Source organism: Aethalodelphis obliquidens, unplaced genomic scaffold (genome assembly GCF_003676395.1).
Source record: "Aethalodelphis obliquidens isolate GAN/ISIS:26980383/991018 unplaced genomic scaffold, ASM367639v1 scaffold13, whole genome shotgun sequence".
Taxonomy (NCBI): domain Eukaryota; kingdom Metazoa; phylum Chordata; class Mammalia; order Artiodactyla; family Delphinidae; genus Aethalodelphis; species Aethalodelphis obliquidens.
Genome location: NW_020837957.1, coordinates 6,561,840 through 6,568,683, shown reverse-complemented (window position 1 = coordinate 6,568,683; position 6,844 = coordinate 6,561,840).

The following is a 6,844-nucleotide window of genomic DNA, read 5'->3' as shown; positions in this document are numbered from 1 at the left end:
TCTCACCACACTTCTTTCTAATCTAAATGATCTCCCATGACTGACTGCAAGAGAATGGATATTTACAAAGCTAATCAATACCAGTTTATTGTATCTGCTTCAATCCACTTTACTTACTGACATGGTACAATCCTGAATAGCCTTTTCAGATAGGTAAGGTGCAGATTCTCTCACCTGTAAGTCTGATTATAAATCCCTTCTTCCTCTTTTCATTTATCTCCCTGCCTTCCCTCTCTCTCTCATCATCTCTTTTCTGCTCCCTCTTCTTTTGGTGTGATACAAATTGTACAAAGTACACTGAAGTTAATAATCATGATAATAGGATCAACAAAACAGCTGACATTTATTAATATTTTGCTTTGTGCCTGGCACAATTTTAAGCTCCCTGCCTTTATTAACTCATTTAATAGCACAACCTTATAAGGAGGATATAATTCTTATCCCCATTGTACAGATGAAGAGCCAGGCGTACTTACTTCCCAGCATTATCAGAATCAAAGGGGCAAATGGATACACTAAAAAAACTGCAAAACACGACAGATTTGAGCTGATGTTATTATCATTTTTCTGACTTCATTATCTAACAAAGTGAAATCTGACAACTCTACTTAACCCAGACCCTTAAAACCTACAAACAATAATTGGAATGGAGAGCAGATGCTCACTATTTAACAAGGCTTGTTCTAACAAATAATAAAAGCTCTTTTGTTCCTGTTTGCTTTGTTGAAAATGAATTTTTGTTCACTTTAAATTAGGTCAGGCATAATTAGGATTAAGGAGTAACCAGACTTGAAAAATGACTGTACATAAGTGTCACCTATCTGACCAATATATCTGTATTAAAAGAATTAACCTGAATGACTAAAATGCACTGACCTTGTGCATTTGATTTCTGTTCTCTACTCAAAATATTGAGGGATGGACTTAGTGAGAAACAGAATCTCCACCAGAGGATAATTTTGTCTTTCTACCAGACCGTATCACAGCTATTAAGGCTAAGTATAGAAATCAGGCTAAGAGGAATATGCTATGATGTGTAAAAATCTGATTTTCTCTTAAAAATCTAAAATATTTCACCAGCCCACACACACTGTTATGGTGTGATTCTTTTTTTTTTTTTCGGTACGCAGGCGTCTCACTGTTGTGGCCCCTCTCGTTGCAGAGCACAGGCTCCGGACGCGCAGGCTTAGCGGCCATGGCTCACAGGCCTAGCCGCTCCGCGGCATGTGGGATCTTCCCGGACCAGGGCATGAACCCGTGTCCCCTGCATCGGCAGGCAGACTCTCAACCACTGCACCACCAGGGAAGCCCCAGTGTGATTCTTTTGTGTTATGATTCCTACTCATTTTGTGTGAAATTCCTAGGATTTAAGCTATGGTAAGTAATTCAAGATGGAGTCACAGTGGCGAATGTGAACTCCACAACAGTTGTTTTGAAATGTCTGATACAGGACTGCAAGTGTCTTAGAGTGATAAATAAGAGTGTTACTTTAGATAAGGAATTGGTTTGGTAATGTCAGAGGAAAGACTTTACTGGAACATAGGAGCAACTATAGAGATAAAACCCCCTAGGGTGTAACCTTTACGCCATGCTGGCAGACTTCTTAAAATGAAACCACTGAGCCAAGACACTTGAAGGCTCCTTGCTGGAGGACCTGACTCCATGCTGCTGCTGGGAGCTGGTCTAGTCAGCGCTGCCAGAGGTCCTGTTGGAGCAGAAGGTGACTTTCCACTCAGGCTTGTCTCAAGATCTGTTGTTGGACTGAAGACCACTGCTCATGCTGAGATGCCTCTTCCTGAACTTCTCCTTGGAGTGGTTTGTTACCCCTTTTTCTAATTTCACTACTCTGACTAACCTGTGTTGTGTTCTAATTGTGTGCAATATACTGAGTGATTTGTGAGTTGAATATTAGCTACATTTCATGTATTTCCAATCCATGATTTTTACCTGGGCTTACCTCTGGGACCTGACAAAACACACACTCTGTATCTCATCTCACTTTTATCACTAGTATCGTAAGTATCTTCTTTAAACTTAGTGATTTCTTTTCCACTGCATCCAAGTTGAAATGTTTGTATAAGTGGTTCCATCAATTACCAAAAAGTGCCTCGTGGTCAGATCCAGTGGTCTCACGTCTGTCTTCATCCTTTCAACTATTCTTCACCACATTTCACTGAACTTGCTTCACTTTTCTCTTCTTCACTCCTAAAATTTCATTTCTTCAGAATATTGAGTTTCTAGTGTTCAGCTCAGCCTCTTCTCTCTTCTGTCTCCCCCCCTTCCCTTCACTTCTCCCTACTTCCCTCTTCCTTTCACTCTCTCTCTCTTCTCCCCCACACTTCTGTCTCTGTCTTTCTCTCTATTTTATTCTTTCCCCGGGACTCATATGGTACATTTTCCTAGATGATGCTTGAACTCAAATGCTTTATGTCTTTATAAATGTTCTCATAGTTCTCAAAATAGTGGCAGCCTCCCTCTCCAAGCTATACTATACTTTGATGTTTCTGGTTGTAATTAAAAAGATATTTCAGGACATCAGTAGACCAAATCCAGTGACATGTTTTCACTTTCCTTTAATGCTCCATGAAACAAATGCCAAGAAATACTGCATTCAGTTCTTTGCCAAAGGTGGGATTTATTAATATTCTGAGAAGTCCATGCAGGGCTAGCTGAGTGAAAAGAGTGCATAAAGAAGGATCCTTGCTGGTAGACAAGCTCCTATGAGCAACTCTTTCTTCAAGGGAGAAGGATTTGTTCTGATTCCTTTCATTATCCTTCTTGTGAAGAAATTAGGAAACATCGAAGCATAATTTTGCTTGGCTTTATTCAGTATTCAAAGGGACATATTTTCCTACAAGTTAGTTATTTAGGCATAAACATACAAAGATAAACATACATGATTTCTAAGTAAAATGGCTTTAAGTATGAAATTTGAAGAGGTTGTTTAATCTTTTAACGTAAGAGGAGCAGCCTACCTTTTTGGAAAGGGCAATCACATATTGACAATCTCTACTTAAGAGCAATAGAAAATAGTCACCATTTGTTACTTCCATTTACTTTCCATGAAAAGGAAAAATTGCTACTTAGTGGTGTGATGGAGCGGATTCTGCTAGAATTGTCCTTTAACACTATGAGGTTTGAGCTCCACGTATATTTCCACTCTTCTAGGCAACGACAAAAGAGAAGGCAGGCAGATATCTTAACCAATTTATGGCCGAAATTAAATTTACTAATTGAACTGCAAAATCTGCTCATTGACCATATTTCCAATTTCCAATTATATAGTCAATATCAATCTAACCCTTCAAACTCTAAAACTCAGAGTCAATTTTCTCTTCTCTTTCTTCTTTACCCTACATAAGCAATTAGTCCCAAAATCCTATTGTCATGTACTATTTATTGAACATTGAGTACATGTAAGTTACAAAGACCCCCCCCCCCATTTCTGTTCCCTTTGCCACGGCCTTAGTTAGCTCTCCTGTGAACCTACTGCTGTTGTCACCCCACTGGCATTCTGGTGTTCACTTTCTCAGCATTCTGATTTTATATTTCATCTGTTTCCTTTCTACATCCTTAGGCTTAGCTCTTCCTGTGGCCTTCTTTGAATATTTTACTGAACTTTTCTAATTTCTAGCCCTTTGCACACTTTGTTTTTCCTTCTCCCCAACTCCGGCTCCTATTTCAAACTTTAACTTATACGCTGCTTACTTCTTTTTTTAATAGATCTTTTTTTTTTTTTTTTTTTTTGCAGTACACGGGCCTCTCATTGCTGTGGCCTCTCCCGTTGTGGAGCACAGGCTCCAGACGCGCAGGCTCAGCGGCCATGGCTCACGGGCCCAGCCGCTCTGTGGCATGTGGGATCTTCGCAGACTGGGGCATGAACCCGTGTCCCCTGCATCGGCAGGCAGACTCTCAACCACTGCGCCACCAGGGAAGATCCAATAGATCTTAATTGGAGTATAATTGCTTCACAATACTGTGTTAGTTTCTGTTGTACACCAAACTGAATTAGCTATATGCATACATATGTTCCCATATTCCTTCCCTCTTGAGCATCCCTCCCACCCTCCCTATCCCACCTCTCTAGATCGTCGCAAAGCACTGAGCTGATCTCCCTGTGCTATGCTGCTGCTTCCCATTAGCTAACTATTTTACATTTGGTAGTGTAAATATGTCGATGCTACTCTCACTTCACCCCAGCTTCCCCCTCCCCTCCGTGTCCTCAAGTCCATTCTCTATGTCTATGTCTTTATTCCTGCCCTGCCACTAGGTTCATCAGTACCATTTTTTTTTTTTTTTTTTTTAGAATCCATATATATGCGTTAGTATATGGTATTTGTTTTTCTCTTTCTGACTTACTTCACTCTGTATGCCAGACTCTAGGTCCATCCACCTCACTACAAATAACTCAATTTCGGGTTTTTTTATGGCTGAGTAATATTCCATTGTATATATGTGCCACATATTCTTTATCCTTTCATCTGTCGATGGACATTCAGGTTGCTTCCATGTCCTGGCTATTGTAAATAGTGCTGCAGTGAATATTGTGGTACATGTCTGTTTTTGAATTATGGTTTTCTCAGGGTATATGCCCAGTAGTGGGATTGCTGGGTCGTATGGTAGTTCTACTTTTAGTTTTTTAAGGAACCTCCATACTGTTCTCCATAGTGGCTGTATCATTTACATTCCCACCAACAGTGCAGGAGTGTTCCCTTTTCACCACACCCTTCCCAGCATTTATTGTTTCTAGATATTCTGATAATGGCCATTCTGACTGGTGTGAGGTGATACCTCATTGTAGTTTTGATTTGCATTTCTCTAATAATTAGTGATGTAGAGCATCTTTTCCTGTGCCTCTTGGCCATCTGTATGTCTTCTTTGGTGAAATATCTACTTAGGTCTTCTGCCCATTTTTTAATTGGATTGTTTGTTTTTTGACATTGAGCTCCATGAGCTGTTTGTATATTTTGGAGATTAATCCTTTTTCCGTTTTTAATTTGCAAATATTTTCTCCCATTCTGAGGGTTGTCTTTTCATCTTGTTTATGGTTTCCTTTGGAGTGTAAAAGCTTTGAAGTTTAATTAGGTCCCATTTTCTTATATTTGTTTTTATTTCCATTACTCTAGGAGGTGGGTCAAAAAAGATCTTGTAGTGGTTTATGTCAAAGGGTGTTTTTCCTATGTTTTCCTCTAAGAGTTTTACAGTGTCTGGTCTTACATTTAAGTCTTTAATCCATTTGGTGTTTATTTCTGTGTATGGTGTTAGGTAGTGTTCTAATTTCATTCTTTTACATGTAGCTGTCCAGTTGTCCCAGCACTGAGTGAAGAGGCTGTCTTTTCTCCATTGTATGTTCTTGCCTCCTTTGTTGTAAATTAGGTGAGCATATGTGAGTGGGTTTATCTCTGGGCTTTCTATCCTATACCATTGATTTATATTTCTGTTTTTGTGCCAGTACCATACTGTCTTGATGACTGTAGCTCTGTGGTATAGTTTGAAGTCAAGAGGCTGATTCCTCCAGCTCCGTTTTTCTTTCTCAAGATTGCTTTGGCTATGCAGGGTCTTTTGTGTTTCCATACGAATTGTAAAATTTTTTGTTCTAATTCTGTGAGGAATGCCATTGGTAGTTTGATAAGGATTGCATTGAGTCTGTAGATTGCTTTGTGCAGTGTAATCATATTCACAATATTGATCCTTCCGATCCAAGAACATGGTATATTTCTCCATCTGTTTATGTCATCTTTAATTTCTTTCATCAGTGTTTTATAGTTTTCTGAGTACAAGTCTTTTGCCCCCTTAGGTAGGTTTATTCCTAGATATTTTATGCTTTTTGTTGTGATGGTAAATGGGATTGTTTCCTTATTTCTCTTTCTGATTTTTCATTGTTGGTTTATAGGAATGCCAGAGATTTCTGTACATTAATTTTGTATCCTGCAACCTTACCAAATTCATTGATTAGTTCTAGTAGTTTTCTGGTGGCATCTTTAGGATTTTCTATGTGTACTATCATGCCATCTGCAAACAGTGACAGTTTTACTTCTTCTTTTCCAATTTGGATTCCTTTTATTTATTTTTCTTCTCTGATTGCTGTGGTAAGAACTTCCAAAACTATGTTGAATGAGAGTGGTGAGAGTGGACACTCTTGTCTTCTTCTGGATCTTAGTAGAAATGCTTTCAGTTTTTCACCATTGAGTATGATGTTTGCTGTGGGTTTGTCATATATGGCCTTTATTATGTTGAGGTAGATTCCCTCTATGCCCATTTTCTGGAGAGTTTTTATGATAAGTTGGTGTTGAATTTTGTCAAAAGCTTTTCCTGCATCTATTGAGATGATCATATGGTTTTTATTCCTTAATTTGTTAATATGGTGTATCACATTGATTGGTTTACATATATTGAAGAATCCTTGCATCCCTGGGAAAAATTCTACTTGATCATGGCGTATGATCCTTTTAATGTGCTGTTGGATTCTGTTTGCTAGTATGTTGTTCAGGATTTTTGCATCTATATTCATCAGTGATATTCGTCTCTAATTTTCTTTTTTTGTGCTGTCTTTTCTGGTTTTGGTATCAGGGTGATGGTGGCTTCATAGAATGAATTTGGTAGTGTTCCTCCCTCTGCAATTTTTTGGAAGAGTTTGAGAAGGATCCATGTTAGCTCATCTCTAAATGTTTGATAGAATTTGCCTGTGAAACCATCTGGTCCTGTACTTTTGTTTGTTGGAACATTTTTAATTACAGTTTCAATTTCATTACCTGTGGTAGGTCTATTTGTATTTTTTAATTCTTCCTGGTTCAATCATGGAAAATTGTTCCTTTCCAAGAATTTTTCCATTTCTTTGCGGTTG